This window comes from Cetorhinus maximus, unplaced genomic scaffold, assembly GCF_964194155.1.
Source record: "Cetorhinus maximus unplaced genomic scaffold, sCetMax3.hap1.1 HAP1_SCAFFOLD_52, whole genome shotgun sequence".
NCBI lineage: Eukaryota > Metazoa > Chordata > Chondrichthyes > Lamniformes > Cetorhinidae > Cetorhinus > Cetorhinus maximus.
Genome location: NW_027596102.1, coordinates 2,183,956 through 2,196,339, shown reverse-complemented (window position 1 = coordinate 2,196,339; position 12,384 = coordinate 2,183,956).

Genomic DNA, 12,384 nt, shown 5'->3' with positions numbered 1-12,384 from the left:
GACATCTTCGCACTTGCTGCTTAGGGCCTGAATTACTAAATGCCCACACCGCCGGCTCAGCTACCACTCTTTTTCTAAATGTTTGCTCTGGTTTTCGGCACCTGCACTTTCTATATATGCACCCCGACTGCTCAGCTCCCAGTATTTTTTTTTTTCCTGAGGGAACCTGAGGTCCTCAGGATAGTGACCGAGGCTCAACGATGTTTAGCTCCCTCATCAATGCCTTTCTCTCCAACTTAAGGTCGCAAATGGGGATGTTGGCTGATGAATGTGCAACGTTCAACACAATTCGAGGCTCCTGAGGTAATGAGGTTGTCCATAGCCAAATGCAACATGTTCATTCTTTGGCTGACAAATGGAAAAGGGCATTCACACCATACAAGTATCAGGCAATGAATATCATTGATATTCATTGATATGATGAAGAGAAAATCAAACCATTGCCCGTTAACATTCAATGACATTACCCTCGCCGAAAGCCGCACTATCAGCATTGTAACGGTTATTATTGACCAGAAACAGAACTGGATTGACCATATAAACACAACGTCTACAAGTGCAGTTCAGAGGCAAGGAATCCTGCGGCGAGTAACACACCTCCTGACTCCCCAGTTCCTTCCACCATCTACAAGGCACAAGATAGGATTGTGATGGTATACTCTCCACTTGCTTGGGTGCGTGCAGCGGCAATAGCAGTCAAGAAGCATGATAGCATCTGGGACAAATCAGCCATTGATTGACACTACATCAATAAAAGTTGACTCCCTCCACCACTGACGAACAATAGCAGCAGTGTGCACTATCTGCAAGGTGTACTGCAGGAATTCTCGAAGTCACCTTAGACGTTACAGGCCAAACCCACGACAGCCACCATCTGGAAGGATAATGGACAGCAGGTGCATGGGGACACAACGATCTGGAAGTTCCTCTCCAAGCTACTCACCATCCAGATTTGAAATGATATAACTGTCCCTTCATTGTCGTTGGGTTAAATTCCAGGAACTCCCTCCCTAACCGCACAATGGGTGTAAGGGACCAGAGGGACTGCTCCGAATCAAGAAGGCAGCTCAGCACCACCTTCTCAAGGGTACCTATGTCTGGGCAATAAATGCTGTGCGAGTGATTGACGCCAACACCCTCTTAATGAATAATAATAAATTATCATTGTCTCTGTAGCTTCACAGCTACTGCGCTTCCCATTTCTCCAGTCTGACAGCTCTGTTCTACAATAGCTAAATCACTGTCCTGTCTAATACTTGCTGCTTCCTATAAAACTATGCTCTAGCTATCTAACTCCCACACTTTTATAAATCTCTGCTGTGGGAGAAGATCGCCTTTTACTTTTCAATCTGTGTTTTGATTATCTAGTTCCCACTATTTTTAACTCAGTTCTGGGTGTGCAGCCCCTTTCTAATCTGTGCTGTTCCTATCTCTCTCTATCTCTTTTTAAATTTCTCCACGGGCAACTCGGCTCCCGCTCTTTTTACATTTCTGCCCCTCTTTTTAAAAAAAAATCACCTGTTCGTGCTCAGCTCCCTGCTCTCTCTAAATCTCTGCTCTCACTGTTCAGCTGCAGCACTAAAAGAGTAATTAAACCTGCCCTGACTGCCAAGAGTCTAGCCGGGAATTGGAGACTGTTGAGTTTAATTAAAAATGATCACTGGTTTGTAACACCATGCCTTAAAATAAGAACATGCTTGAACAAGCTAGTTGCATTTTGATACCACAGCAGAGAAGATTAATGAAGAGATTAGATGACGAAGAGGATTATGAGATATTAATTGACAATTTATCGCTGATAAGGCTGCTTAAGAACAGTTAGGCTCATTAAAGAGGACAGAGGCGCTGGTTCTGGGAGGGGGAGGGGTCGCTTTCCAATAACATCCAATTCGGTAATGCAAAGAAAACAGATACTGTTTGTAATCGTTTTGTTTCAGTCTGGATGATGGTAGCCAGTGGTGTTCCCCAGGTATCCGGGTTTGTTACATGTTTGCTCGATATAAACCATTTCTATCTAGGATTACAGCACAACGTCTCAAAATGTGTTCGTGATGCACATATGGCGGGGTGGGTCTTAACCAGTGATGTTGATTCGAATCCGTTGCAAGAGACCAGCAGATTTCGCAGAGGATTATCAGCTGCAAATTAATGCGTTGCAATGTAAAATAATAAACTTTGGCAGAAGGTGTAGTGAGGGGAAATACAGACAGAATGTCACTGTCCTAAATAATGTGATAGAATGGAGGGACCAAGGTACATGTGCTTCGATGTTAGAGAGTGATAAACAGAGCCGTGCCTCGGGTATGGAAAATTGTGGCGACTGCGCCTGGCACCGCGCTTTGAGGGCGGGATATGGACTGCGCTGCGGTGACCTCTGAATGGGGGCAACCTTTCCTATCTGGGTAAGTTTGAAGCCGTCTGTTTTAGTGACACAAATGAGCGGCCCTATTCGTATTAAGTATTTAATGGCTCGCTCGAGCAGAGACAGAGAAAATGGGGGAAATATTGCTAGGATGCGGAGAAAATGCAGAAAAAAAAGGGAAATGATAAGACCCTGAAATGTTTTCCGGAAAACTAGAAGGCTTTAAAAAGTTTTTCGACAAGTCTGTAAGATATTGAATTAATACACTCCAGGGAATACACCACCGAGCCTGAGGAAGAGGGCAAAATCTACAAAGGTTGATGAAATAGCGAATTCTTCCGACGCGCTTCCCACTGAAGAAGTAATATATGGTCCAGAAAATTCGCGGATTTATTCAACAAGAAGACGATGGAAATTCCATTGAGGAGGGGGCCTGTGAAAATAATGGGCAGTGCCTTTGTCTTTCCAAACGATGATGAGAACGAAACTTTGAACGAAACTCCAGAAAATCTGCTCATGGTGTATTTTTGCCATTCTGCCTTCTGTTCGATTTGCTGTGTAGATGCCCTTTCAGTCTATCACCTTGTGGAAATGAAAACCTGTTTGCGAATCAAAAGTTTGAGCGCGCGTTCCACCTCACACTAATCAAACAAGGATTTGTCTCCCCGTCGGGGAATTAAACCCCGGTCTCCCGCATGACAGGCGGGGATACTCATCACTATACTAACCAGGAGAGGCCTGTTCTTGCTTTACAAGGGAGCCAGTGAGTTTCCAATTTGCCGTGTGATTTTCATTTTGAAGCAATGGTTACGCAGTTTGACTGCACAGTGCAGACATTTACCTTCCATTGGCTTAAACGGGAGGCATCTTCTTTCTTTAAAATCGTACCTGGCCACAGTTTCGCCCGTTGTACAGAAGCAAAGATGCTTCTTCCTCGGCTCTTTCCCTCATTTTGTCACTCGCAAATTCTCGCAAAAAAATCGCAAGGAATTCAAGTTGGCCAACTGCTTCAGACGCCTATGTCCTGCAGCCAATCTCCCTGCTCTATCTCCATAATCCACACAAACCATGGCATATTGTCGGATACAAAACATCACATGTAATCGGTATAGGAAGACGTTTCTTTATTCAGTTACACTCAGCAACATAAGCAAACTTGTCAGATGCAACGTTTCCAAATCACGGGCTGTGGCTCTCTGGATTTTAAGTCCTTTTTGTTCCCTCTTCAGAGATAAAGGATTATTGCAGCGGCAGGATCCATGTACGAAAGCGGCGCCATGCAAAATGGATAACAATAAGCTTGAATTCTCATGGTCAGCTTTCAGCACAGAAATAAAACAAGGCGCTCGATCGAAGGGTTAAAAATCAAGAATTTTTTGAAACCTGTAGTTGCAGAGGTGAGGACCAGAAGAGGGTGATGAGATCAAGAAAGCAGAGGCTACATGGGGAAAGCGTGTTTTGATGCAGTCGTTAACGAGACAACTGGATAGGATATCCACAAGGCTGTTTTCATTTCAGACTGAGTGTTAACTGCCTAAAGAGGAGTGCAGAAATGCGGTGAGGATAGGCAACTTATGCAAACAATTCCGAACAAAGTTTACAAATGATTGTTTTTAAGAAGTGCCGCACAGACTCGGAAAGTAAACCCTGTCTTTCTTCCCATAGATGCTTTCAGGCCCGCTGGGTTTTTTCATCAATTTGGGATTCCATGAAAATTGACCGGGTTTCTCGCCCAGCGGACATTTTCGAAATCTGGGCGTGACACCTGGGACAGAACCTCTTAGTTGGGAGGAACAAGCCATGCATGACACGGGCTGCTGGAAAAGCTGAAATCGAATTGTTTACCTCACCTTTAAGCACAGCGTGTTCTGAAGAGTTTATTGAGCGGCTTTCAAAATCCAGGCTTATTTGACAGTCAGGACTTTAGTTGAAGTAGGGCGAGTTACCAGGCGGCAAAGATCTGATGCTTTGTTGCAAGAAACAGGGGATTCTTGGCGAAACTTTGTCAATACTCATGATGAGCTTGGCCTTTTGAGGCGACTGCATGCAAGGTTGTTATTTCCTTCGGCATTAATTTTTATGGGCTGAAGGGAAGTGTTCACATACCATAAGTAATGTAAAAAATACAGGAATAACGTGAAAGAAGGGTGGAGTGCGTAATGGAAATTTACCTGCCTTCAAATGTTCCTTCTTTACTGAGTTTGCCAATTTGAAGCTCACCAAAACGCATTGCGTGCATTGCAGTTGGCACACTGGCCATTTCACCCTTACTTCAGGCTTCAACAGGTTCGGGTACAGGCGACGTGGAGCTGTAATCCTGCCTGGAACCTGTTGTCATCAGTTCACCCTGGATGCTCAATCGTGGTCGGGATGTGAATTACGTTGACCTCAACGGTTATCGTAAAGGCTGGCATGACTTGTGCCGTTGTCTATTCTAAAGCATGTTTTTTTTAAAATTTAAAGTGGCCTGGTTAAACATTGGGATGCGTTATTTTGGGTAAACATTGCGACGTCTACAAGATGGAAGCAGGCAGCATGATGTATTGCAGGGCTGTTGCCCACACGGGAATTTTGATATCCTGCTCTTTCCAGAACTTTACTCATGATGGATATTTGCAAATCTGTCTTCTGTCCCAGTTGATGAGGAGGTGCTCTTTAGGTCGATCAACATGCGGAAATGAAAACCGATTTGCTAATCAAAAGCGTGAGCACGTCTTCCGCAGCGCACAATTCAAACAAAGACTTTTCTCCCCGTCGGTGAATTGAACCCCGGTCTCCCGTGTGGAAGGTGGGGATACTCAGCACTATACTAAGGAAAACAGGCTTGCCGCTGTATTCCACGGGAGTCAATGAGATTCCACTTTGCCTTTGGATTTCCATTTTTAAGCAACATTTACCCAAATTGTCCCTGCACAGATCTGAATCTGAGAACAATAGATTAGGATGTTACAACAATGGATTTGAATCTGAGAACAACAGAATGAAATGTTGCAACAATGTATTTGAATCTGAGAATAATCGATTTGCAAAAAAGGATCTGAATCCGAGATCAATTGTTTCGAATGTTACCACAATGCAGTCGATCTGGGAACACTAGAGTTGAATGTTCAACTCATCGTCTGGATTATCTTACATTTTCAACCTTATTTCGGCAGGTGATTAGTAGATAACAAAGGAAAACGGAAACATTTCGGATCTTAGTTATCGTGGCTATTGTTTGTGCCCCAGTAAGAAACTCTACTCAGTGAGTAATTGTATGAACGATGATTGACGCTGTCACTCGTGCAGCCATTTAATCTGCCCTGTTTGTTCTTTATTTTCTGGATCTCCGCGTTTAGTTATTAACTCGACAAAGCATTCTTAAATTACTGATGATCTCGTTAGCTTAGTCTCCTATCATTGCTTTGGCGTACTTCCTGTTAAATCATTATATCCAGATGCGACGCCTTAAATCCATAATTCATTGCATTACAGTCCGTGATGCTCAAGTTTATGAAGATAGCGGACATTTTCCTCATTTTTAATCAATATGCGTTCCTGAACCATTGTCTGGCCAATATCCGATGCTGAACCAGACAGGTCACAACCTCTGCGATCTACTTGGCCATGATTGACATGCGCCTCCATATCATCACACTCACCCAGTGCTTTTCAGTCGATCCCCAACATTATATCAGAACTTCTACTCCAGATCATCTGCTGCTCAAGGCCTCACCTGTCCATTTGGGAAATCAAAGCTCAACTTTTCTAACTATTTTCCTGGCAACACACAGTTACAAATCCGTATGATCAAAACTCATCTAGAACTTTGCTGCCTATATCCGAACTCACACGAAACCTCATTCATCCATCCCCCTTCTGCTCATTGAGCTCTTTCGCTCTAGCAACAACTTAAATTGAAGGTCTATATTGTTGTGATCAAATTCGTCCATGTCATCACGATTACGAATATACGAACCCAGAAGATTTGAGCAGACATAGGCTATTTGGCCCATCGAGCCTTCCCCACCTTTCATTAAGTTTATGGATAATCTGCTTTTTTCGAGTTCAAAAATCCCATCCAAGCCCATAACCTTTGATTAATTTTATTGCAGGGAGTTCAAATGTCAGATAAACCTTGAGTCGAAACTAAAAAAAAACACACAAATTCATAAACTCTGTCCTCAAAGGGCAAACCAATTTTTTTAAATAGACGCCTCCTAATTCATGGCTCACCCAAAATATGAAAGATGGTTTCCCACCGCCTTGTACAAAGCATTCAGGTTCGCATGCACTTCAATTATTTCACCCCTCCCTCCTGTAAAATGCTGTGCAGGCAAGTCCGATCTTCCGGACCTTTCCTCACAAGACATTCCATTCATTCCAGGTGACAACCTAGTGAGCCTTCTCTGAAGCGCCTCCATGCATTCACGTCCTTCCATAAACATGAAAATCAAAACTACACACAATATTCCAGATTTCAGCAATGATCTGTTTAAGTGAAGAATAATATCCTTATTTTTAATTTCAATTCCCCTTACAAAAAATGCATAGCATTTCATTACCCTTCTGAACTAAAATACTCTCCCTGCATGGCCATTTTTTCCGACTCATGCACTTGAACTGCCTGATCCCCCTTCAGTTCGGAATCCTGCAGCCTTTCTCAGGTTAAGTATTACCAGTTTTATTTTCCTTGTCCCTGCTAAAGTGAAAACGTCCCTTTATCCCAAATTACGCTCCATCGTCTCTGCTATCTGCCAGCTAACAAATTTCTATCCATGCTAATAACTTAACCCATAGGCCATGAGCATTTTACATCTAAAATAAACTTTGATGCGGCATCTTATCAAGTGCCTTCCGAGAATCCGAAATACAGCACATAATAAGCACCCCTTTATCTACAACGCACGTTAATCATTCAAGAAACTCCAATTAAATGGTTAAACAAGATTTCACAATACCACGGATTCTCTTCCTGATTATCTTGATTATCTCTAAGTTCCCAGCTATAACCTCCTGCCTGATCGTTTCTAACACTGTCCCCATGGCAGATGTCAAGCCAACTGGCACGTAGTTGCCTGTTTTCCATATCCCTTCCTTCTTGAATAGTGAGGTTCTTTCGTGCTCCCAGTGGAATGGACCGTTTCCAGAAACTAGGGAATATTATAATTTTAACACCAGCTATCTACTACCTCATTAGTCACCACTGCTAAGCTCCGAGGATGATGTTCCTGAGGACCCTGAGACATGTCTGCCTGCAGCTCCATCAGTTTGTTCACGACCTCTTTCTTAGTGATTGCAATTTCATCAAGTTTCCCTCTCCCTTTCCTCTCTTGCTTAACAGCTATTAGTGGAACATTTGTGTTACTGGTTTGCTGAATACAGAAGAAAAATATGCCTTCATTTCATCCGCCATTTCCTTATTGGATAATATGGACTCCATTTTTAAACTCAGAATTGGAATATCCCTCTCTTCACTTACTCTTTTCCTTTCGAAATTAGCTGTCGAAACTGTTTTTGTACGTTTTACATCTTTAGCTTATTTCCCCTCGTACTCTAAGTTCATTTTCCTGGTGACGATTTAGTCATTCCTTGATGTTCATTTTAATCTGGGCAATCATCTGACCTGGCAGCAAATTTTTCACGGTCTATTGCGTTTTCCATCAGCTCAATGCTTTCCCTAACATTTTTAGTTATCCGCGCATGGTGGGTCCTCCCTTAAGAATCTTCCTTTACTGCAGAGATATACTTATTCTGAGTATACTCAAATGCCTCATTAACTGTCAGCCAATGCTTTCCCCTAGCCTAATATCCCCGTTATATATCGGAGGCATTCTATGTATTATTCATCCATCCTTCTACTACCAACCTGATTTTTCCAGTTTAAATGTAAATTGAATTCACCCATGATCCGTTGCTGGACCATAAACGGCCGACATTTCTTCTTGTGAATCTTGTCATAAATTGTAGTTACCCAAACAGATGTCGGGGAGTTTTTTCTGAAACAACTGTTATCATCTGACAACTTCACTTCGCCACCATGGATCCCGCATTCCTGACGTTTGCATGCGCCAGATGCACCCATCACAGCTTCCACTTGGTTACTGTCATGTCATGAAAACCAGCAACAACAAAGAAATCATTAACATCGATAACCCGCAACATATGTAATTGTACAATAGAAGCATAATTTTTCAAACTTGTGGAATACATTAGGGCCTCTGTTGACCATTCCTACGACGTGCTTATTGCTCCCATATAGTCATTCCCCAGTGTCCCACGGCAACCGGCTGTGGGTGCTAAATGTCATCCCCTGCTGCTGTCTTACAGGTTCAAAAATAGGATGAATTGTGTTCCCCCGACTCCCTGTGTAATAGGATCGACAGGGACTGAATGCCTTCCGCCTCCTCGTCTGTAACAAACACCAGGAAGACTGAATAGCCTTCTTCTATTTCTGCGAAACTGGATCGAGGCATTGAATACCTACTCCATTTCAATTCAAAAATACCCGACGCTCAGAATGACCTGATCATGTTCCTGTGCAAAAGGCTAAAAGTGGCTGAATGACTCTTAAAATCAATCTTAATGACTCGAGAGTAGAGACAAAGAATTATGTATCTACCTTTGCTGATGATATAGACCTATGCAGAAAGGTTAGCTGAGAGGAGAACAGAAAGGTTGTAGAGAGATATAGAAAGATGAATTGAGCGTTCAGTATGATGTTAGATGAAGTGTCATGTGTCGAAGTGTGAAGTCATTTACTTCTACCCTAATATTATTGAAAGCAGAGTATAATATTTAAAAAGTGTGAAACGCGAGGACTTGCGTTTAAAGAAATCGATTAAGAGGGCAGATGACACGTTGACATTATTTGAAAGAGGATTGGAATACAGGAGTAAATAAGTATATACATTGTTTACAATTAGGGAAAAAGTTAGATTTGAATATGGGGCTTAGCGGCTTGAGCAGCCCAATCAGCACTTCTATCCTGCTCCACTATTCATTAAGGTCATAACTGACCTGCAAGCTCCCTGTACTCCAACTTCCGACATGTTCCATAACCCATAATCCCCTGTTCTGCTAAAAATCTTTCCAACTCTACATTGAAAAAATTCCATGACATTGCATTCATTGTTTACTAACAGAATGCCACATATTGACGAAAAGTTGGAAAAATACTCACCTCATTAACATGTCTATATTTTATTATTCTTTTACAGGATGTTGGCATCGCTGTCTAGGCAGCCATTTACTGCCCGTCCTAAATACCCTTGAGAAGGTGGTGGGGAGCTACATTCTTGAGCCTTGGCTGTGCATGTTGTGCAGATAAACCCACAGTTCAGTTAGGGAGGTAGCTCCGGGGTCTGACCCAGTGACAATGAAGGAACGGTTATATTCCCAAGCTAGGATGATGAGTGGCGGGGAGGAAAACTTGCAAGTGCTGGTTTTCCCATGAACCTGCTGTTCTTGTCCTTCTAGACGGCAGCTGTTCTGGATTTGGGATGTACTAGCTAAGGTAGAGTGGTGTGTTCCTGAGGAAAATATCGGAGCTGGTGTGCACTGCCATCACTGTTTGTCGGTGGTGGTGGGAGCGCACGTTTATTGAAGGACTGCCAATCAAGCTTTGTGGAGGATGGTTTTGAGGTTCCTGAGGGCTGTTGGAGCAGCATTCATCCGGGAACTCCTGAATTGTGCATTGTAGATGGTGGCCAAGCATTGGGGAGGCAGGTCGTGAGTTACTCGCCCCAGATTTCCTAGCCCCGGCTGCTCTTATAGCCACAGTATTTGTATGGCTGGGCCAGTTCAGTTACTGATCAACGGTTGTTCTTAGGATGATGATAGCGAGGGCTTCGGAAATCATAATATCATTGAGTGCCAAGGGACGATGGTAAGATTATTTTTTGGATATAAAAAATGCTTAGTGCTTATGTGGCTCGTCTCATTACTTGACACGTCTCTCCCCAAGCCTGGATAATGTCCAGATATTCCTATATTTGGGCATGGATGGCTCAGTATTTGAGGAGTTGCAAATGTTCTGTCCATTGAGCAATCGTCATCGAACATCCCCACTTCTGACCTTATGTTGGAAGAAAAGTGATAGATGAAGCAGCTGAAGGTGCTGAGGACTAGGCACAATCCTGAGCATCTCCTGCAGTGACATCCTTGAACTGAAATGAATGACCTGCAACTACCACAAAAATATTCATTTGTGTCAGGTAAGACTCCATCCCACGGGGAGCTTCCCGTTGATTCGCATTGACTCCAGTTACTTGCGGGCGCCATGATACCACATGGGATCACATACTGCCTTGAAATTAAGTGTGGTCACTGTCACGTCACATCTGGAGTTCAGCTCTTATCCCCATGTTTGGACCATGGCTGTGATACTATTGGGAACAGAGTGAACCTTGTGGAATCCAAACTGAGCCTCAGTGAGCAGAGTACTGCTGATCAGATGCCGCTTGATGAACCCTTCCATTTCTTTCCTGATGATGAAATCTTGGCTGATGGACTGTTAATGAACGGGTTGGGTTTGTGCTGCGTGTTTGTGTATCACGTCCCTGGGCGATTGTTCGCATATTTGCGTAGATGCCAGTGTTGAATCTGTACTGGAGCAGCATGGGTATGGCACAGGCACTATGGGTTTCACAATCCTTCAGTACAATGGCCGCAATATTCTCGGTGCCCATCGTCTTGCAGTATCCAGAGGTTCAGCGGCTTCCATCTGGCGCATGATTGAGAGAATCAGACAGGTTTTGCCAATTTTTGTCTGAATCAGCAGAAAATGACTCAAATCCTACCTTCGATTCACATCTTCAGAAGTCAGCGCAACCTAACGAAGCCCAAGGAATATCTGACCTTCATCACTCAGGCCAGGGGTACTGACAAGATTAAGCACAAGGTGTATTGCAGCCTTCGCCTTAACAATAAGGTTTATTATCTTCAGATGCAACGCCATCATCGAAATTAGCTCATTTTGAATACGAGGTCCAAGAAAATGGTCTGGCGTGTATTAGTTTTTAACGCAAGGGACATATCCTTGCATTATAGGGTCGAATTTAGCTCTAATGTCAATTAATCCAAGAAAGGATTCACTTTTCTGTTCATAAAGTCTTGCATGTGTTCAACGAAATTCTGAGTTATGATCGACTAAGAGCTGAACGGCTGCTAAAATGCCTGTCAACGTTGCTTGTCAATTTTTTTTCACCTTTGTTGATAATTCGATGGCAGTGCAGTCATTCATTGAGATAATTCCAGGCACTGCAACATTATTTTCATAATTTGCGTGCAGTTTCTGAGATGTACAATTTGCAGCAGAATCAAAAAGCCGCATCAGCGATTTTTCATATACACCAGGCAATTTGTTTCAACTCTTTCTCCGTTTGGCATTTCCCGTGAGCTTAAGTCTCCTGAAAGGTTTCGCTCTCATCAGCGTTTGGAAAGACATAGGCACTGCTCATTATTTTCACAGGCCGTCTCCTCTCTGTAATGTCTATCGTCTTCTTGTTGAATAAACCTGGCCAATTTGCTGGACCATATATTAATTCTTCAGTGGGAAGCGCGTCGAAAGAATTCGCTATTTCAGCAGCCTGTGTACGTTTTGCACCAATGCCCTCTTCCTCGGCCTCGGTGGTACATTCGCTGGAGTGCATTAATTCAATATTTTGCAGATTTGCCGATAAACGTTTAAAAGCCTTCTAGATTTCCGGAGAACACTTCAGGATCTTGTCATTCACTCGTTTCTTTTCTGTCTTTTCTCCGCAGCCGAGCAATATTTCCCCCATTTTCCCTGTCTTTGCTCGTGCTAGCCATTGAATCTTAAATACGAATAAGGCCCCTCATTTGTGTCTCTGAACAGACACCTTCAAACTTACTCAGATAGGAAAGGTCGCCCGCATTCACCGGTCACCGCAGCGCACTCCATATCCCGCCCTCAAAGCGCAGTGCCAAGCTCGGTGGCGGCAATTATTTATAACCGAGGCACGGCTTTGTCTACCACACTCTAACATCGAAGCACAAGGACCTTGGTCCCTCCATTCTAT